The following is a 22478-nucleotide window of genomic DNA, read 5'->3' as shown; positions in this document are numbered from 1 at the left end:
AAGTTTTCTTCTAATTTCCATTACTTTGGCTGGGAACAAGGGAAACAAGTATTTCTAAAGCTACAGTCCAAATCTCAGTTAATTCCAATGGGATGTCCAAACTCTTTTGTCATGATAATGGAGGAAAAAAACCCCACAAAAAAACCTCATGCTTATGGGGGATGGGTAGTTGAAAGGAAGGATCCAGGCAAGTAAAATAGGAAATTCCAATGTGGGAATAATCACTATGCAGATATGCAACTTTAGAGAGTTGCCCATAGACACGGAGAGGTTAAGAGATTTGTCTAAGATAAATACTATTTACCTAACTTGAAGGTAGAATCCAAGTCTCCGCTTCTGATCTAATAATATTAGTTAAAATAAAAGATCTTAGCCGGGTAATTGCCCCTCCTCTCCCAAGCAGGTTTTGTTCAGATGAGCATTTGAATTGCAGTCTTTTGTAAGCCCATGACTTGCTCGCTCTACTGCAACACATCCTTTTCTCTCATCCTCTTATTCCCTCCCCCAAAGTGGCCACTATTGTTTACTACTAGAGTCACGTGACCAGCATCTCGAAGTTTGGGGAAGAAAGGTGGTGTATAAATAGAACAGCCAAAGAATCCGAGCTGAACCCTACCTGTGGCTGACTTCCCATTTGTTTTCCTACCCTGTTGAAGCTCCAACAAGTGGAGCTGGGCATGCTCAGTGGGCAAGGTAGGTTTTAGGGGTGCAAAAGAGGAAGCTTGCTGCTTTAGTGACAGGGCTCTTTCCTTCGCCCTCCTCTGCCCTAAGGTGGGCCCCAAGATACCCTTGTTCAAAATCTCACTCCTTGGTGCACTGGCCTGGTATTTTCTGCGTGCCTACTGCTGACATTTAGGCGGGTGCTAGGAGGCTGGGGGCAAGCCTCCAAGGGCGCCCTGGTTGGGGGATGAGGTGGGTGAGAGGCGCTGAGGCTCTTGAGCAACAGGGTCTCTTCCTGCCTCGTAGACGTGCTTCGTGCTGTCCGGGAAGCATGCTCACTGGTGGCTGCTAAGCAAGAAGGCTAGAGCCCAGAGGTGGGCAGCGAGAAATCAGGTAAGCGAACCGGGGCCTCCTTCCACCTCTATTAGTTTCGTGGATATCTTCGCTGGCGTCGATGGGGCTGTCTCCAGCATCCTAGAGTGTCTTTTCCTTTGCCCCGGGGAAGCCCTAATGGGGAGGGGTGGGGGGATAATGAGGCACCAAATCAACAGTCTCCTCCCACCTCTTTGCAATCTGGGGGCCGCACTCCGGGCCTAGCTGGCTTGCTTCCTGGCATGCAAGAGGGATTGCCAGACCTTCTCAGCTTGCAAGACCGGGCTGGACGGCTTAACAGGGGAAGGAAGGCGCGCATCTCCACCTCTGACCAGGAGCTGGAGAGGACCGTAGCTGCTCCGCGAGAGGCAAGGGTGCGCCGGGTGGGAAGGAGAGCTCCATTGGATCTGCTCTGGCGCTGCCCCACCCGGCGGGACTCGTGTCCGGGTCTCGGCGCGTTCATTGGGCGGAGGACAGCTAGCTAGCTCAGGCTCTTCGATCCCTCCCCCCCAATCCTCCCCTGCGACTTCCGCGTTTCCCTCTCTGAGGGCTCTGCTGCGCCGCGGCAGTGGGCAAGTGACCGAAGCAGTGCTGCCGGTTCTTCCAAGGGAGGAATAGGAGAGGGTGGGGGAGGGAGAAGAGAAGGAGGAAGAGAAGGAGGAGGAAATTAGCCTAGGGTGGGGGTGGGGAACTCCGCGGTGGGAGAGGCTTGCTGGAAGCATCAGATTACACTTAATCAGCCTGTCCCTGGGTGATCTCCTGCGCCAACCCCTCCCTGGCCTCCCCCACTGACAGGCAGTCTCTCCGCCTCGTAAGTACCCGGGTTGTAGCTGATTAGAGTTGCTAAGCAAAGCCACTTCCCTGACATTAGGAACAAGCGTCTCCGGCTCCCTACTCTGTTTCGAGAGGATCAGCCTTAAGAGAGAGGTGTGTGTGCGTGTGTGTGCGTGTGTGTGTGTGTGTGTGTGTGTGTGTGTGTCTTTGTCTTTGCTGGGTTCTCAAGGGTGCTTGTTGGACTGGATCTGATCTTTTCTCTCGCAGATTTTACTCTCCAGGGAGTTAGGAGTGAACTGGGGTAGGGAAGATTTTACAGTTTTCGGATGAGTAACAGCAGAGGGAATGCAATTCTTTAGGGCTCAGTTAATAAACTTTTTTTTTCTTCTTTCTATTTCAGTGAAGTCGCAGAACTTTCTCAAGAGTTTGTGTAGTTGGGGGAAGTTTGGTGTGTACTTTAAAGTTCTGCTTTGACCTCAGTGGATGCCACTTAAATATTGAGAAGTGGGGGGTGTTGCTTTCTGAAGCAAATTAGGATGAAAGAGAACCAAAGGCTTTTTTAGGGTCTAAATTGTGTAGAACAGAATCCTTCCTGAGCGTCCCCTCTCCTCCCACAAGTAGTAATGCCAAGGAGCAAAAATAGATTTGCATTAAGTTCTTTTGGTTGGGAGAAAATCTGCTGTGAATGAAGTGTTACACACTTGAGAATGTGTTCTGTAACCTGCTTCCTTTCCACCACAGTGATATTAAAGGGAGCACGTCTACATAGCCGTTCTTCAAGAATCACAAAGATTTACAAGCAGTAAATCTGGTTAAAAAAATGCAACAACCTCTATACAAGAAGTCAATGTTGCTAAACTCCTTAAAATTTAAATCAATAGGAAGCACTTTCAGAGAAGGGAGGAGCCAATCATGCCTTACACAGAGACACTGTCCAAATACTGATTTCCCTCAAATCAAAAGGGAAAGAGGACAAGAAAGACTTTAAGTTGCCTCAGAGCACAGAAAAATTAATTTGATATGGTAATCAAAATTCCCTTCATTTGTATGCTTACACACCTGAGGAATGTTGACAGACTAGTACAAAACCCAGCATTTTCACTGGATGGAAAAGATCAAACTGGCATAAGTGGTTATGTTTTGTGTGGTCAAGAATAGTAGTCTTCAGGGGGAAAAAAAAGTTGATCATTACAAGCAAGTAAAAAAAGGACAAGTTGAGAATCAGCTGCTACAACATGAACTCTTGTGTTTAGGGCAGTTAGTGCAGGTGATTTTGCATTTCTATAGGTTGACTAGTATAAGGGAAATACAAACATCTTTTCATAGTTTGATAGTTTCACAGGTAGTTCTATCATTTGTGTGCCAGGCATTTCCTGGTAGTTAATGACAAGTAAGTTTATCTCTCTTCCTTGACTTTTTTTTTTTTCAGTCATTCACTGTCTGGAAATACCCAACTGGAATGACATTAATTCTATGTGTAGTATGAGGAACTTTGGTGTGGAAAGTGAAACCACTGGACTTGATAGTTTTTTCCTCCCTCATATTTCTTGTAGTCTATGTTAAGTTACAACATACCTTCAGTATTTTTACATATTTACTATTCAAATATTGCATCATACTTTATTAAGATTGAAAGTTAAAATACACCCTCCACCCTCACCTCCTAAATGAGGGTTTTATAATTAAGCCACCCATTGGAACTTGGATTACAATCACATTTTACATTCTGGTTATTAGCTTGTGTTATTAATCACTATAGTTTATATGTTGTGTTAACATTTTGCTTCTTCCCTCTACCTCATGAAAGGCTTGCAACTAGGGTCAGTCGGTATCTTATTTTATTTTTTGTAACTGTTCTTTATTGCCTTTACTTTGTTACATTAAAAATAGATTTAATTAGCCAGTTTATGCTGGCGTGTAATTAATATTGGTGATTTTTAATTTTTTCATCCTGTGTAAAGACTTTGTATCTTTACTGTCAAAGAAGAGACTAATTGAAGCGCTTGATTAGTTCTATCTCAGTATCTCATGAGTTATGTAGGGTTTTAATTTGACACGCAGGAAAAGAAGCCAGTGAATTTAATTCCTTAAACTGTGGCTCTATTTCTCTGCATCTTTATTTGTAATTTGAAAAATTGACTTATTGGATTTTTCAAATCCTGTATTCTTCTGTCTCCATCTAGACCTATGGGATTAGTTTAGTTGTCTGCAAAGTTATCCTAAAGCCTTAGGAGGTAATATTAGTGTTTATCAACACTGGAAATCAGATGTAGTAACGTTACTTTAAAATTAGCCAATAAGTATTCTAGTGTTTCTTTGCCCAGCACTATCCTAGGAGCTATGGGCAGTGAGCCAGGGTGACAACCTCAGTATTTAAGCAGCTTACAGAGTAGTTGGGGAGACAACACAAGCATATACCTGAAATAATTACAGAGGAAAATCTGACTTCCTCTATATCTACCTGTTAAGAAATGTGATAGGGGCATAAGTTTCAGGGGAGAATGAATTAATTTACTTAAAAGATAGCCTCCCAAATATAATTGAGAGTATTTCATGAGGTGGTACTTGCATTCTGTGAAGTTGATGGCCACCATGGCCATATTCTTTTAAGTATTTCTTTTCTGTGGTAAATGAAAGAAAAGTTCTGCAATTTATCTCTTTGCTACTCACTCCCCCCTCCCCCCTTTTAAATGTATGTCTGCAATTTTAATGTGAGGATTGTGGATGAAACATTATAGATACTCTTTATCACTGCTGACAAACTTACCTAATAACATCAGGATGCCACTCCCAAGTTATGTAAGCATGTATTCACTTTTCTCTAGAAGTGTGTGCATGTGGGGGAAATTAATAGATATTAGGGCTGTGACTCACTCTTATGAGGAAAGCTGGAAGATAAAGGAATGGTTGAGCAGAACTAGGCTGATAATATCAGAGTGAGCTTTTTAGTAAGTTTGAAAATATGCAGCCAAGTAAGAGTTTTCAGTGAATCGAGAGAGACAGAATGATGTAGTGGAAAGAAGCAGAGCAATCAAGGAGATCTGGGTTCTAGTTCTGAGCTCTGACACTATCTAGCTGTGTGACCCTGGGCAAGTCACTTTAACATTCTGGGCCTCTGTTTCCTCATCTAAAAAATCATGAAATTTATTATGTGGCACAATGGAAAGATCATTGGATTTTTAATCATGGGAATTCAAATCCTTGCTCTTTTTCTTACTTCAGGTGTGATCTTATGCAAAAAAACCCTTACTGGGACAGAGTTCCCTCTTATGAGAACAAGTGGGTTGGACTGGATGATTTCTGAAGTATTTTGCAGCTCTAAATCCATGATTCTATGAATATTCTGTAATCTCTAAGATCCTCATCATATTCATGATGTTCAAGGCAACTTGGAGGTTATTCTAGATAGCAAGAACAAATAGGAATAAGCTGACAATTCGTTACTGAATTTAGAAGGGGGGGAGGGGGCATAGATCTTCACACTAAATGTAGATGATTTAAACCTGGCAGCAAGTGAAAGAAAGCCAGGAGCAGTTTTTTTTTTCAATGTTCCTTAATTAGCCAGGAAAAATTAATGAGGTTAAAGTGGTAGGTGAGAGAAATAAGGGAGAGGGTATCTGGAAGCCAAAGTATCAGTAACAGAATTAGAGTGAAACAATAGTATTAAATGACCAATGATGTAGGAATGGAGAGGAGGTGATGAATTACACAAACATTATAGTGACATTATACAAATAGCAATATTACCATTTTCCAGATGTGGGGAAAGAAGAAAAAGGTGCAGTTAATTTTGAGTCATATTGTCTCTCATATCAGTTCTCTTTTCATTGCCAAAACAAGCAACTCTCTAGTTCAGGCACTTATTATCTTTTGCCTGGAAAGTTGTAGTACTCTTCTAATTGGATTCCTTGCCTACATTCTCTTCTGTCGTCTACATGTTACTCACCTGCTCCACAAGTTTCTGTTGCTCCCTCTGTTCTTTTGGATGAAATAGAAACTCCTCTGTCTGACATTTAAAGCCCTTCAAAATCTAGCTTTGACCAATCTTTCCAGACTTAATGTCTATCACACTTTCTCATCTACTGTCCAGTATATTGCCTACTGGCTGTTTCCCAGACATGATATTCTATCACCTTCTTCCTGTGTCTTTGTAGCCATCCTTGGAATGCTATTGTTTCTCACTTACTCATAGAATCCCCAACTTCCTTCCAAGAATTGCACAGGTCCCACCTGGTAACAGTGACCTTTTCTGATTCCCCCAGATGTTATTGCCTTCCGCTATGAAATTACTTTGTATTTACTCTGTATATCTTATTGCTACTTCTTGGCGTTTCCATTGTTCCCTTCTTCCTCCTCTCTCTTCCTTCCTCTGCACCAGCCCCTCTCCCTGAAGGTCCTTGACTTTTATTTTTTGTCTTTTTATCCATAGTGACTGTCAGTAAACCTAACACATAGAAGGTGTTCAATAAGTGCTTTTTGAATGAAGGATTTCTAATTCGTAAACAGTGGCAGTATCTTTCTTTTGTTCCAGGTTCCATACTTCGGTCATCGTGTTGCATTATGCCTCTGAAATGTAGAGAATTTATTTTGTCTCCTATCACTTATGTAGCTCAGGTTTTCTGTTCCATCTTTTACACTGTATAACTTAGATTTTAGCTTTTAAATATTCCTTGTAGTCCTAGACCTGTGCATTCGCTTACTCTTTTTTAGTTGCCAGTGCTGTACTGTTTCAAAACTAGGCTTCTTTTACCAAAAAAAAAGTGCATTCATTTTGAGTTAAACAATGATAGTTTGTGGTTGGCTTTTATTTAGGTCAGTAGCTGATTCTATTCATTAAAATAAGCTAGTATGAATTTTTTTTCCTCTCTGTAATTTAGTAAACAACACTGATTCAAAAACAAAACCAAATATTTTAGGGGCATGTATGTATTCGTTTTATTAATTAAAAATGCAGTCATTTCTAGATGTACTGTGCCCAATGGGACTGAACCCTCACTTTCAGCAAAGAAACAGTTAAACTGAAACAATTGATTGAGAGCCTTTATGACAGTGCATGTGACATTCCGTCTCTATGGTCTCCTCTCCTAACCCTGCCAGGAGGAGGAAAACCTGTTTTATCTTTCTACCACTGAGATCAGAATTGGCCAATCCAATGATACTGAATATGGCTTCCTTTTAGTACTCTTTTCGTTTTTCTTACTGAAGTCTAATCGTATCTATCCCAATCTATATTTATGTTTGATTTTGTGAAAGGCCAGAGCCATTTTCTGTTACATTCTAACCTTGCTGTCATCCATTGTATTAGCTACCTCTGCCTTTGTATCACCTGCAAATTTATGTGATGTGATATATCTACACATTTATATATATTCAGGTTGTTCAACCAGTTACAAAGTTACTTGCTACCTTTTCTTCCAACCAGCCTGTATCTTTTCATTATATCGTGATGAGATCATGAAAGATTTTTTTTCTGATGCCTAGCAGAAATTAGCTGTCTTAGGTTTATCAAAGTTCCTTAATCTATCAGTCTAGTACACAGGGGGTGGGGAACCTGTAGCCTTGAGACCACATGTGGCCTTCTAGATCCTTGGGTGTGGTCTTTTGACTGAGTCCAAGTTTTACAGAACAAATCCTTTTAGTAAGGGGATTTGTTCTGTGAAATTTGGATTCAGTCAAAGGGTGGCACTTGAGGACCCAAAGGGCCACATGTATGGTCTTGAGGCCCCAGATTCCCCACCCTTGGCTAGTAACTGTCAAAAAAGAAAATGAGTTCTGAGGTTAGTTGATATTCTACCCTCAAGAAATTCATGCAGATTTATAGTGATCACCTATTTTCTTTATTTAAATTCCCACAAAATATTTAATAATCTGTTGTTGATTCCCCCCCCCAAGTTGGATAGCATGTTCATGAAACTATAATTTGAAGAATTAATCTTCTTCCATTTTTTGAAAATTGGAACATTTGCTCATCTTTAGGCTAAACCTCTAGACATCTCTTTTTTTTTCCTTTCTGATTTCAGAAAGACTGCCATTCATCAATTGATATTGTAAATTTTTTCTCTACTCGCTTGTAGAGGCTGGATCTTTAGTAATTGAAACACTACTACAATATATCCACATCAATACATTCTGCAAACCTTCATTAGCTACCTCTTCCCTTAAGATAAAGAATGAACTTATTAGCTTGGCATTCAGGGCTGTTTGTAAGCTGACCCTAACCTACTAAGACTGTCTTTTCTCCTATTACTCCTTGTCTCCAATCAAATGGAGCTAGATTGTATTTCCTGAACATTCCATATGATTTCTGCTTCTTCACCTTTGCTCATACCATTTCCTCTCTCTTGAATATACTCCCCATCTTCATGTAACAAAACTACTTATCCTTTATGGCTCTTACCTCAAATGTCATCTTTTCAATGCCAATGGAAGTACTTAATCTTACAACCCAAAAATCTTATAGCTAGAAAGGACCTTATAAGTCATTTAGTTCAACTCCTTTGTTTTAGAAATTAGAAAAATAAGGTTCAGAAGATGAAGTAATTTACCCAGTTACAGAAAGTTCAGATCTGATGACTTCTCATGTTTTTGAATTGCTGTAGTACCTTTCTAGGACCACTAATAGGGCACACATCATTACTTCCTTGTCATTATAACTTCTTGTATTACTTATCTCTCTGATTAAATTGTAAACTCCACTAGGGCAAAGACTCATGAGCTACTCAGTTTAATATGTCCTGTAGCACCTAATATAGTTTCTTATATGTGGTAGATGCTATATAAATATTTGTAAAGTAAATGAGTGTCCTCCAAGTCGGATAGCTCTTAATTGATCAAGGAATGAGGAGCAGTGATTGAATAGAATGTGTTATGCACATATTATATCTACAGTATATATTTATCTATATAATAGTAGGATATATTATATAGATGTATGCTGTATACATAGTTTCCAAATTAAAAATCATACTGACCATAGTTTCCAATCCTAAAATCAGGAACATAGGGTCTGATGAAGGATATCCACAAAGCCTTGTAGAAAGTAGTCTCTTTTCTTGAAACCTGGACTACCTTGGAAAATCCAGGCTGCCTAGTTGCCCTAGACCAGGGGAGGGGCCTCAAGGCTACATGTGGCCTTCTAGGTCCTTGGCTGTGGCCTTTTGACTCAGTCCAAGTTTTACAGAACAAATCCTTTTATAAGGGGATTTGTTCTGTGAAGTTTGGATTCAGTCAAAGGGTGGCACTTGAGGACCCAGAGGGTCCTACTCCTGCCCTAGACCATTACAGCATAGCCATCACAGCAGTTAACAAACCACTTTGTTCTAGATTTGCAGGTGTTAGTGCCTAAAAGAGAAAGGAGAAAAAGCAAATAATAATCCTGAGGAGAATACTTCTCTAAAACAGTGAAGAGGAACAGCGTAAATGATTACAATAGACCATAATGCAACCTTATTCTTTTGTAACTTAGTATTTTCTTAAAATAAACAGTCTGTTTGCAAACCCATTTCCTGCTTTTCTACCCCACTAGTCCCTCTTATATTTCCTCCTTTCTTTCATCAAAACTATCTGAGCAAAGTGTTCAGTGAAAACAGCAGTCATCTTATGAGTTTAATGTATCACTAGGAAAATCTGCATTTCAACAGGGAATAAAACCTTAAGCTCTAGGAATGAAAGTCTAACCATGGAATTGTAAGCATGTGTGGGACAGATGGAAGAGATCTTCTCAAGGTAGAAGGCCCTACTTTTGTGATTCTGAAATCATATAACCATGAAATTTTGAGCAAATTCTTAAACTTCTCTGGGTGTTTATGCCCTCATTTTCAGTGTTATGGGGTTGGATCACATGCTCTTTTAAGGTCACTTTCTGGCTCAACTATGCTATGTTTCAGTTATTTTTCTATTGGATGTATATGACAGTAGTCAATGCTGACTATATGTGTAATGGTCATAGGGTTATAAATTTAGAGCTGGAAGGGATGGTACAGGCTATCTTGTCCACCTAGTTATTTTGCAGATGAGGAAACTGAGGCTCAGAAAAATTAAGTGACTTGCCCAAGGTTGAATAGGTAGTAAATGACAGAGATCCTTTAAGCCCTACCTTTCCTTTCCCTCTCATTTTTCCTGTGGTATCCATTTTCCTACCTTCGACCTCTTTCAGAAGTACCTTCCCCACTGTTATATCATAGATTTCTAGAAAGAATGATAATTCCTAGACCTGTTCATTTGAAGGCTCAGCAGCTTGCCTGGCTTTGTCATACTTTCATTACTACTTTGGAAGATAGAAAGATGGTGTGTGGCCTTCCAGTAAGAATCATGTTCAGGGGCAGCTAGGTAGTGAAGTGGATAGAGCATTGGCCCTGGAGTCAGGAAGACCTGAGTTCAAATGTGGCTTCAGACATATAACACTCACTAGCTGTGTGACTCTGGGCAAGTCACTTAACCCCAAAGTCACTTAACCCACAAAACAAAACAAAAAAACAAAAAAGAATAATGTTCGCATATGCAAAATGTATCTAATAAGAATTTTAAAAAAATTAGTGGGAAAAGTTAGGAGTTGTAGTCTAGGTTGTACGTAAATTGCAGTATAAGATATAAGCAAGTGGAAAGATAGTCCATCATTTCAGGAAGGGACTAACATTGAATAATAGCAACATTGTTCGAGAATAGCCGAGCAGGAGACTAAGGAGCTTCAAAAGATCTTTCATTCATGTTGAGTTAGGATGATGTTGGTTTTCTAGATTTCTGTACCACTTTAGGGATTACAAAGGGTTTCCTCCTAGCAACCCTGTGAGGCAGGCATTACTAGTACTCTCTTGATTTAGAAATGAGGAAACTGAGGCTCAGAGATTAAGCACAGTGACTGGCACGTAGTAGGTGCTTAAAAATGCTCATTGACTGTTGATTAAGTGACTTTAGTCAAATCAAGACTTGGCCAGGGTGATCCAGCTAGTAAGTGACTGAGGCAGAATTTAACCCTAAGTCCCCTGATTTCCAGTCTAGCACCCTTTTAACCCTATGATACTCCTTCCCCATGGACTTACTAGATGCTAAGTAGTCTTCATCAGCTGCTGTAACCAACAAAGTCCATCCTCTGGAGGCCAGGTTTCTGGTGATTAGTCTTTTGGAACTTAAGTAGGCCAGGCCCATACTCAAAGCCTCTGCTGTGGCTGACGTCAGGACTCCAGAGTTATTTCTATATCCTGATTAAGCAGTGTAGGAGGACTTTAGTGGAATAGATGACAAAAACCGTAATAGTATCAGAGGAGTTGGTTAAAAAAATAGTAATAAAAATAGATTCCCCAAACAAATACTTGCCTAAAGTCTTTAAAAAATTGTTTTGAGAGATCTTGAAAAGAAGATAAACAAACCACCCCACAACGTGAAGTGCTGGACTAGAAGTGAAGAAGACCTGAATTCAAATCCTACTTCAGGTACCTACTAACTATATGACCCTGGGTAGGACTTGTCTGTCACTTTTTCTATGTTTTGTTGTGCCATTGTAGTACAATTCCATGAATTTATGCAGGCTACCATTATACTTTTAACTATTAGCTTAAAAAAGTACTATCCAAGTTAAACTTTGATATTTATATTATCAGCTGTTCCTTCCCCCACCCACTTTGTAAAACTACGTATGTATTAAGATGATCCTTTCTTGTTGTCCCATTAAAGTTAATATGGTATGGGTACTCTATTTGTGTGTGCTGTCATACTATCCTTCCACACACACACATGTACACATACACATATATGTATGTATCCTTTACTAAATAATATTCTAATGGCTCATTGTGGCCTAGCAGTGACTCAGGACTTTAAAAAGCTAAGTCAATAGAGCTTACACTTTTGTCTTGTAAAAATTACCTAACTGGAAAAACTTTGATAATGATTCCAGAGTGTCTAGCAGTGATGCTACCTATCTTTTAAAGGGTAATAGACTCAAGATAAAGAATGAGACATTCAGTTTTGGACATGGTCATTGTGGGAATTTATTTTACTTAACTATGTATATATTTGTTATAATGGTTTTCTTTTTCTTCTTTTTTTTTTTAGTTGGGGGAAGGTGGGAGGGAGAGAAAAATTAATCTTTTACTAGAAAAAAGTAAAATAAAATAAAAATTACATTAAAAACATAATTTTGAGGACAGGCCTGGTGAAAGACTCAAGTTAAGTCCAAGGACCAGTGTTACCAAGTTCAGAAGGGCTCATCATCCAATGATGAATAATGCTTGGCCCCAGCCTCTCATGGAGCATTGTGGAGAAGTGACCTTTGACAGTGGAGGGAGTACCAATATTAGTGAAATCTTGAATTTTTTTAAAGCATATTCTGCCAGGGGATAACTATTAGCCTTCTAGCTTAAATTCTCACCACTCAGTATATTTTAGAAGTATGCTTTTCCTTATAGGAAATTTGCAAAATATTTAGGTTTATAAAAACATTTATTTGTTCGGGTCCATTATTTGTTTTAATAGATGGTTCTCTTTGTTCTCTTACAAATGATACCTTGTCTAATCTTAATCTTTCGGTAACTGTTTACTGAGTGCCTGTATCAGAAATGTTATTAGTTTGTTAAATTGCTTAAGGGCAGATACTGTAGAACATTTTATCTTTGTATTATCAGTACCTAGCACCATTTCTTTTACAATCTGTCCTTAATGCTTTTTGAATTGAGTGCCTACTCTACCTTTTAAAAAACTTCCTGTCCTTTAAGACTCACTCAGCTGAAATCCCACTTTCTTCAAGATATTGTGCTGTTAACCCCCATCAAAAACGATTTGCTTCCTCTGACCTCATATGTTTCTTTGTCTCTCTTGTGTGCTTATATTTTTGAATTTTCATTATTGTATGGTTGTGATATATTTTTATATGTTATATTCCCTCCTCCCTCATCTCAGACTGAAATTAATTTGTTAAAATATAAATAGTTGCCAGGATGGGAGAGGGTATATGGGGAAGGAAGGGTTAATGTCATACCATTTTGATTACAAAGGTATTAAACAAAGACAAGAACCATGGGGAAATGATAGTGCCAGACACCTGGGGTGAATGAAATCGGTATAGTCCAGTATTTTTCCCATTAGACTAAGTCAGGAGACCTGAGAGCAAGTACCATTTCTTAATTATCTTTGTAAAAATCCCAGCATGTTACATTTAGGATTTTAGAGTGGGAAGTAACCTCAGCGATTTAGTTCAACTTTTTCATTTTGTACAGGAAAAAATTTGAGTTTCAGGTTAAATGAGCTATCTGAGATCACACAACTTGTTGAGTGCCAAAATGGGGCCTAGAGCCTAGGACTCCTGACTTTGGGGGCAGGGATCTTTCTCTTAGCCAATACTACTTAGTGTTAACCTGCCAATCCTTATGGATACTTAAAGGAATAATGGAAAGTAGATCATTTAATTCCATTTAGTTGTGCTACTAGATAGAAATAACCTCTGCTTTTCTTCTTATTCTCTGCTAATTGCACTTAATTTCCTTTTCTATAAAATCAAGATCATAGGCTTATAAATCTCAAGCTGGAAGGGAGCATCTAGTCTGTCTTCCTCAGGGTCATTTAGTCCTAGCCCCTCCTTTTACAGATGAGGAATTTGAAGCCCAGTGAAATTAACTGACTTACCCAGGGTCACACAGGTAAGCAAGGGGAAGGTCTAGGATCAGAACCAGGATGATAATACTTGTACCATTGAGTCAACAGGATTGTGAGGAAAGTATTCTGCTGAAGTGTAGTTCCTATCATTGTGACCTAATAATCACCTATATGACCTTCTCATCATTTTGCCCTTTTTATTTGGTAGTTCCAGCCAGTGACACTGAACAGATGACCACAACTTCACATGTTCATTCTTTGAAGGGACGATGCCACATAGTATGCTTTCCAGGAATGCATTTCATTGGCACACCAGGAATGGCTTTCATTCCTGTTTGTCTCTGGGCTTGTGCCCACCCATAGTGGAAATGCTCTACAGCATGTGAACTTACATTTTGCCTTTTTGCCAAGGAATTCAAGGCAGGTTTTAAAGTTGTGTTTTCCCTAATGATACTTCTTAGTGAGAGAGAAATGTTAGGGTGAAATGTGGAAGGAAGGAAATGAGGGCACAAAAAAAGGTGATGTCAGAACTAGGTTTACTAACAATGTAAGTCTAGCATTTTATCCATTAGACTGACTTTAATTACCTCAGGTCAAATCAAGTCAAGTTTCTTTTTCTTTTTGGAGGCAATCTGGGTTAAGCCATTTGCCCAGGGTCACACGGTTAGTAAGTGTCTGAAGTTAGATTTGAACTCAGGTCCTTCTGACTCCAGGACCGGTGCTCTATCCACTTTGTCACCTAGCTACCCCTCAAGTCAAGTTTCTTAAGTGTTTATTATGTGCCAGTCACTGTAATAAGCCCTGGGGATACAAACACAAACAAAAAAGAAAGATCTGTTTTCAGGGAGCTTACATTCTAATGGAGGAAAGAAAGGGAGTAAAAAATTGAAAAAAAGAGGGTGTGGGGGTGGATGGGAATGAAAGGTGGCTGGTCTTGAGCTCTTCAATATGGAAGTTCCAGGAAGAACTTACCAACAGGAAAGGGGCTTCCAGGGGTATCAGGAGAAGGCATTACTATTTCCCCATTATTCTTGTCATTATTTTATGCTGCTTTGTCATCAAAGGGGAATGACATTAACCTTTTTTTCTTATTTTCATGTAAATAAATGAATTTCAGTGCATAAAATATTAAAACTTTAGATTCTTTGTCCATTAGTTTTAAATGTCTCCTCATATTATTCGAAATAGCATGCATTTTGTTCTTCTGATTATGCTTTTTTTGGCCTTGTATTATTATTTCATAAAGATATTTACATGTTTCTTAATAGTCCTTGTAATGGTAACTCTTAATTGCATTATATCATCTTATTGCAGTAGTATACCCCAGTTAATTTGTCCATTTCTCTATTGTTGGACCTCTATCTTGCTTCCAGTTTTTTTCAATTAAAAATAATGTTGTTATAATATCTTTGAATAGAGAGCTTTAAAAAAGAAAAAGTCCAACACTCATAGTATATTTCTAACAGTGGATTATTGGGCACCCAGATGGCACAGTACATCAAGTGCTAGGGCCTGAAGTCAGGAAGTTCTGAGTTCAAATTTGGCCTAAGATACTTACCAGTTATGTGACCCTGGGCAAGTCATTTAACCTTTGTTTCTCTCATTTTTCTCAAATGTAAAATGGGATGATAATAGAACTTATGTTGTTGTGAGGATCAAATGAGATAATATTTTGTAAAGCACTACTTAGCACAATGCCTACCACATAGTAGGCAGTATACAAATGCCAGCGATGATGATGTTTATGATTATTTTTGTAACTTTTACTACAGACTGTCAGATTGCAAACTACTAGAATCTTTCTAGAAAGCAATTCTTCCTGCAATGGATACATTTATATCTTAGAAATCACACCAGCATCGAGTTTTATAGCTTTTAATTTTGCCAAATTAATGAGTATAAGGTATTATCTAAAAGTTGTTTTAATTTCCAAGCAATTATTAATAATTTATATTTTTCCTCTTGTGCAAATTTGTTTATTTTTATACTTTGACCAAGTGGATTGGTAGTTATCTTTTAAAATTTCAACAGCTCCATCTATATTTTCGTTTTCTAGTTTTATCTGTCATGTTTGGCATTAACTCTTTAAAGTTCTATGGTTTAAAAAGTCCAAATGGAGGGTAGCTAGGTGGCACAGTGGATAGAGCTCCAGCCTTGAAGTCAGGAGGACCTGAGTTCAAATCCAGCCACAGACACTTGACACTTACTAGCTATGTGACCCTGGACAAGTCACTTAATCCCAATTGCCTCACCAAAAAGCAATAAATAGATAAAAAGTCCAAATGGTCTATGAATGTGAGTTGCATTTGTTCTTGGGTTGTCAAGGATGAAGTAAATTTTGCTGTATTTCAGTGTCAACTTGCAGGGGAAGAGAACTCTCTTGAACCTTGGATGTAAATCCACCCTTCTTTTGGTATTCTTTATAACATTTAGAACTAGAAGGGGCTTTACAGATTATGTACTTTAACCTTCCCTCACTTGAGGAAACAGATACCATCCAAACAGGTTAAGTGATTTGCCCACGGTCATGCAGGTAGTTAGAAACGGAGCTGACCCTTAAACTGAGGTTTTTTGTATCTAGCTTGATTTCATGGTGAATTTTAATTTTTAATGAGCTCAGTCTTGAGTGAACTAAACCAGCATCAGCAATTTCTATTAGGGCAGAGAAGAAGGAAGTAAAGAGGAGGTTGGAATGCTATGCGTGCAGGTCCTCTGATTTCATTTGCATTGATAATTTTGACTTGGTACCTTCCACTTGGGCTTGAGGAAGGATGCATTATATATGGCAACACAGCAGTACAGAACAGAATGGAAGAGTCCATGGAGAATGGCAAGTACATAAAAAACACGTGGTTTTGGTGGTAGCAGTTGAGTAGTGTGGCAGGACCTGGAGTTGACTGATAGAACATCTTGACATACTACATGTTGGCACATAGAGCTGAGGGTAATTGACTCTTGTTCCAAATTTCTTGCTTCAAAGAGTAAAGCAGTAAAGAATTAGACAATGTGATGTAATGGAAATAACAATGCTAAGGACTTTGTTCAGTTACAGGTTGAGTTAGAGGGCCTCAGAGTTTCTAGCCAACTGTGATTTTATGTCTGGGATTTGGAGTCTGACTGCAGTTTCTTATTATCTATGTGATATTGGGCAAGTCACTTTCTCTTTCTGCAGCTCAGTGGCCTCATCTGTAAGCTGAGCCAGGTTCAATTAAGTCATCTTTATCACTCCTTCCAGCTCTAAATACTGTGATACTATGAAATCATTCCTGAATTCAGATTTTTAAAAGTTTTTCAGGGGTGTGTCTGTCCTGGACACTTCCTTTGAAAAGTTTAGGAGTAAGCATAGAGCTGATTGCTTTTGATTCAGGCACCTTCCTTTTTGATTAGTGAGACACAAGGTCTCTGATGGTCTTGGTGCTTTTGTCAGAAGTCTGTAGCTGATTCTGAAAGCAATTTTCTTCTCTCTCTGATCCAAAATAAATATCAGGAAGCACTATTATGGATGGAGGACAAGAAACCATTCATATGGGTTCAAGTTATGTCCTACTAGTGAAGGTTAATGCAGGTCAGAAACCTTTGAGTGGACCTCCTGCAGGCATTTTATTAAATCAGCCAAGTAACTGAACTACTAGAGATGGAAGTATAAACAAACACACTCCATGTGATTGGAGGCTGATGAAAAGTATGAGAAAGCATGCCAACTGTATCTGACCTGTTTAGAAGATAACTCTAAAGGCAAGCACCCTGGATATTAGACCTGCTTTGGAAAAGGCATGGTGTTCTTGATGAAACATACTGCAAACACATCATTGTATATGTCTGAGGGAGGATTCGTGCTGGGGAGCAGTTAGAGCAGTATACACTGATTCCTATCTACTATTTTTATCTCCTAATGAGCCTTTGCTTCATGTTATTCCTTTTGCCTAGGATGCCTTCCTTAGTCCTCTTGATTCTTGAAAGCCCAATTCAAATGCTACAGTAATCTCCTCAAGTGCTTCCTTGACTTCTCTGTCCCTTTATTTGGAAATAACCTTCCTCAAACCTCACATAACTTTATGTTATGTCTTGCTAAGGTAGCTATCATTTGCGATGTGTTTGGCTCTGGGATCTACAATTTAAGAAAGCTGTTGATAAGCTTGAGAGTGTGTGGAGGAGGGTAACAAGCAATGCTTAAATCATCTACTGTATTCATGAGGGCCTGTGCTAAGCCTTGGGATAAAAAGACAGATGTGAGAGGGTTCCTGACCTTAAGGAGCCTATATTTTAAGGAGTGGGGGTAACATGAATATGTAAAAATATGCATGATATATGCAAAATGAATATGAACTTGTTTTGGGTACTCCCAAATATTAATAATTGAGGGAATTATGAAAGGTGAATTAGCTGAGTCTCGAAGGAAACAAGGGGTTCTGAGGGAATGGGGAGCAGCCAGTACAAAGACACAGAGATGAAGATGGAGTACTGTATGTGAGGAACATTAGCATGGCTGAGCATGGCTGGATTGCAGAGTGTGTGGAGGGGAGCAATGTGTAAGAAGCCTAGAAAGGCACTAGGTTGTTGGAGACATTTAAATGTCCAAATGAAAGGTTCATATTTGATCCCAGAAGTAATAGGTAGCACTGGAGTTCATTGCCCACAGGTACAACTAGGTAGTGAAATGGATAGTGTCAGGCCTAGGACTCATTTTTCTGAGTTCAAATCTGGCCTCAGATACGTACTATCAATGTGACCCTGGACAAGTCACTTAACCCTGTTTGCCTTAGTTCCGTATCTGAAAAATGAGTTGGAGGAGGAAATGGCAGACTGCTTCAGTATCATTGCCTAGAAAACCCCAAATGGGGTGACAAAGAGTTGGACACAACTGGAAGTGACTGAACAGCAACAAGTGGTTCACTGAGCGACATAGTCAGATCTATGCCTTAGGAAAATCACTTTGGCAGCTATATGGAGGATGGACTGGCTTGAGAAACCTGGGGTTGGGACACTAAGTAAGAGGCTATTGAAACAGTCCAGGTGAGAGAGTGCCTGAATTAATGCAGTGGCTGGGTGAGTGGTGAGGAAATTACATTTAACCAGAAATGTCATAAAGGTAGAAACAACAAGATTTGACAACAGATGGGATACATGGACTGAAGGAGAGTGAGGAGTCAAGAATGATATTGAAATTTTAAAGCTTTGTGACTGAAAAAAGGGTAGTGTTGAGGTTTACTGGTACTGGGACCCTGAAATAGCGATGCAGGTCCTGCCTTGAGTGAATTCGACTCAAGCCTTCTTTCAGCCAAAGACAAGATTTATGGTCAAGTCTCAGGCATTCACCTAAGGTCAACCCATCCTAGAAATCTTCTCAACTGGCCTTTCATTGTGGCCTACTCCCGATCTCTCAATTCTCTGTTACCTCTAACCTAGTCCAGCCCTTCACTGTCTGTTACCTCTGTGGACACCCCGAGGGACACACTGGCCACTTCCCACCCTTAATTCCATCTAGATTCCTTCTTAGTTCCCAGACTACTTGGCCACTCCTAGATCACTGTATAAAAGATGCAACACATGGCTCAGTTCTAAGCCTTGGTCTAAAATCTAAAGTTCAGGGATAATGAATTTAGGGAAGAGAGAGACGAGGTGGGAAGTCAGATGCAAATAAGCTTACCTTAATGAAATTAAAAGTTGCTTATGTTGTCAGTAATCCAGGAACTTTCCACAGACGACAACTTTTATATTTGCCAGTAGCTTGTTAGTATGAATGAGAAAGGACAGCTTTTCAAAGGCATTCATTCAACAGAATTATTAGATTCAGTGTTAACCCCAGTTTAGCTTTGTTTAATGGATTCCTGCTTATAGGTTTTCATTTTGACTAATTTTCTTCTGTTCTGGTTCTCTTTAACTCTTCTCCCCCAACCCCCCCCCTTTTTTTATTCAGAACTTTGGATTATCTGTACTTATTAGAAACATACAGCTTTGTTCATCTGGCTATTGGTGGTAAGCAGAAAAATTTGCCCTCCCTTCCTTATGACTCTTTCCCTCATATTAGTGGAATTCATCAAATTTACCTTTTGAAAAAAAGTAATTTTATTTTCTGAATTCTCTCTTTCTTTTCTCCTTTCCTTTATCCACTGAGAAGGCAAGAAAAGCAAAACCTATTTTACATATGTATCTCTGTGTGTGTGTGTGTATATGTCTATATTTAGTCATATAAAACAAATCTCTGCGTTAGCCATGTCAAAAAAAAACAACAAAGAAAAAAGAAAAGATTTCAATCTGTACTCTGAGCCTATTAGCTCCTTATTTGGTGGTGGTTAGCATATTTTATCTCTAGTCCTTTGGAATTGTGGTTCATCATCGTTCAAACTTACCTTTCACTGACTGATGAAATGGTCATAAGGATGAGTCTTGATTCAATTAATTTTCTTCAGCTGTTCTACTTTGAAATGATTTTTTAACAAATCAGTAGTAGATCTGTTTTGCATTTTTAAACCATCTTCATCCTGGGATTTCAAAGCTCTTTGTAAGCATGGCATATAGCATTTTGATGACTGATTGAAAGGTACCGTAAAAATCCAAGGAAATAAATAAAATGAGAAACATTTTACATTTGAAAGAACAGAGGAACAGAGCTCAAGGTCACAGAGACTGTGAGAATGTTAATCTAGTTCTAAATTCAGTGCTTTGTTGTTGATTTTACGAAGTTTTAAAGCCTGAATCCTTAGACACACTTGTATAGTTTATTATTTTTAATTATATAATAACACCACATTTTTAGGTGCCTACTTACTATGCACCCTTAGCTATTTAGAACATGACCAAGAACCAGAAAAAGAATTGAAAAACACTTTCTTGAGTAGACTAAATAGATGGCAGAGAAATCCATGTACTGTGAAATAGTTCATGTGTTCTATTTAAAGTAGAGTTCTCCAGGTCCTCACTGAGATACTATATTTATTTTTAGACTCAATTCTAATAACTTTGATTATACATTCTAGCTTTAGTAGATTAGAATGATCAAAGTGAGAGGCAGATAACCTTCTGGAGGCTTGATATCAGTAAGAAGTAAATGCAGAAAACCTTATGTTGAAAAAAGATCCAGGAAAATTGTTAAATATACCCATACCCACACCCACAGCCACATATACACACATACACACAGATGTGCATACATGCTTATGTATACATATGTGTATATACATGTATGTGTATATGTTTATATACACACATACATACATATACACATACACACCTAGATGATATATGTGTGTATATGTATATATATGTATATGTATACATATATATACATATATATGTATATATGTATACATACACATATATATGTATATATATGTATACATATACATATATATGTATACATATAGGTATGCACACATACACACACACACACACACACACACACCCCCTATTCATCTAGTTTGAGGCTACTTAATGTATGAGTAAACAATTTTACCACATAGCCCTAGATGACATTTCTACATAGTATAAAAAAGTGCTTAAAATAATGACCCTGCATCACCAGGAAGAGAGTAAATGTTGTTGAGGAGAAGGAAATAGCAAACTACTCCAGTATCTTTGCCAGGAAAATCCCACAGACAGTATTGGCATGATATGGTCCTTGGGATCACAAAGAGTTGGACACAGCTGAATTACAACAACAACAACACACTTTGTTAAAGATGGCAGGGAAGTACAGTTTCCTCATCTATAAAATAGGGATAATAATAGCACCTACCTTCAGGGATTTTCTTGAGTATAAAATAAGATCACATTTGTAAAGTGCTTTGTAATCTTAAAGTGATTCTAGGTCTATATCCCCAAGACATGCGGAAAAAAAAGAGAAAAAGGACCTATTTGTACAAAAATATAGCAGTTCTTTTTGTGGTGGCTAAGAATTGGACATTAAGGGGTGCCCATCAATTGGGGAATGGCTAAACAAGCTATGGTATATGATTGTGATGGAATATTATTGTACTAGAAGAAATGACAAGCAGGATGATTTCAGAAAAATCTGGAAAGACTTACATACAGTGATGCAAAATGAAGTGAGCAGAACCAGAAGAACATTGTACACAGTAACAACAATACTGTAATATAAAGAATTGTGAATGACTCAGCTATTCTCAGCAATACAGTGGTCCAAGACAGTCCCAAAGGACTAATGATCAAGCATGCTATCCTCCTCCACAGGAAGAACTGATATTGTTTGAAATACAGACTGAAGCATGCTTTCTTTCATTCTTTTTCTTTTATTTGAGTCTTCTTATACATGATGACTAATATGGAAATGTTTTATGTGATTATATATTTTTAACCTATAACTGATTGCTTACCTTCTCAGGGAAGGGAGAGAAGAATAGAATTTGAAACTTAAAACTTAAAAAAAGTTGAAAAATGGTTTTAATATGTAATTAGGGGAAAACAAAATATATTAAACTAAAAAAATCTTACAGTGGTATGTAAATGCTAGCTATGATGATTGTGATGATATAGTAACCATAGCCTCAAAACTCATCAGTATGAGACTCTATTCTCATCGATAGATTCCTGCCCCATGCCTGTGTGAGCTGATGGGTAGAGTTGGCAAGAGAGAGGAGAGATCTGATCTCTTCACTTTTTTTCAGTCTTTTCAGGGTTCTTCTGGTTTGTAGCTTCAAGAAAGAAGATGAGTGATGCCAACCTCTCTTCAGGTTTCTGAAGAAGCCAACATACCATCATGTCCCTAACCCTAGCTTGCTGTACTAGTAACTTTGAGGAATTTCCTTTTGGGTGAATCCTGAGGTCTTCCTCTTGGTTGAGCTGAGTTACCTTGTTCTAAATGGAAGAAGTCCTTCAGTCTGTATTGTCTAATATATATTCTCCTATATATACTTTCTTTCTTATCTGTTTTGCTGTCTACTTGGGTAAAAGAGTTTCTTTGCTGTTTGCTATGTGTGCTCACTGTGGAACTGGTATTTGGTAGGAAGTCAAGCCTTGGATTGTGTGTGTGTGTGTGTGTGTGTGTGTGTGTGTGTGTGTGTATGTGTGTGTGTATGTATAAAAGTATCAAAAAAGCCTCATTACAATTTAATTTTTTTAATCCCCAA

General features: G+C 38.6%; 1 protein-coding gene across 6 annotated transcripts in view; it reads left to right on the top strand.

Moving 5' to 3' along the window:
• Positions 1-389: 389 nt before the first annotated feature.
• The window catches only part of GPD2 (glycerol-3-phosphate dehydrogenase 2), a 192085-nt gene continuing 169996 nt past the window's right edge, over positions 390-22478 (top strand). The window contains exons 1-2 of one of the 6 annotated variants that reach the window (XM_078147024.1): positions 390-693; positions 967-1053. The gene's annotated coding sequence lies outside the window, so the exon portion shown is untranslated. Of the gene's footprint in view, positions 1054-1261; positions 1407-1701; positions 1844-1893; positions 1960-22478 lie in introns of those variants that run through there. The other 5 variants (XM_021004864.2, XM_021004862.2, XM_021004861.2 and 2 more) reach the window with 5 other exon arrangements.

Source organism: Phascolarctos cinereus, unplaced genomic scaffold (genome assembly GCF_003287225.1).
Source record: "Phascolarctos cinereus isolate Bilbo 61053 unplaced genomic scaffold, phaCin_HiC Scaffold_726;HRSCAF=1367, whole genome shotgun sequence".
Taxonomy (NCBI): Eukaryota; Metazoa; Chordata; class Mammalia; order Diprotodontia; family Phascolarctidae; genus Phascolarctos; species Phascolarctos cinereus.
Note: the sequence above shows the minus strand (reverse complement) of the source record. Positions and strands in the feature narration are given on the sequence as shown.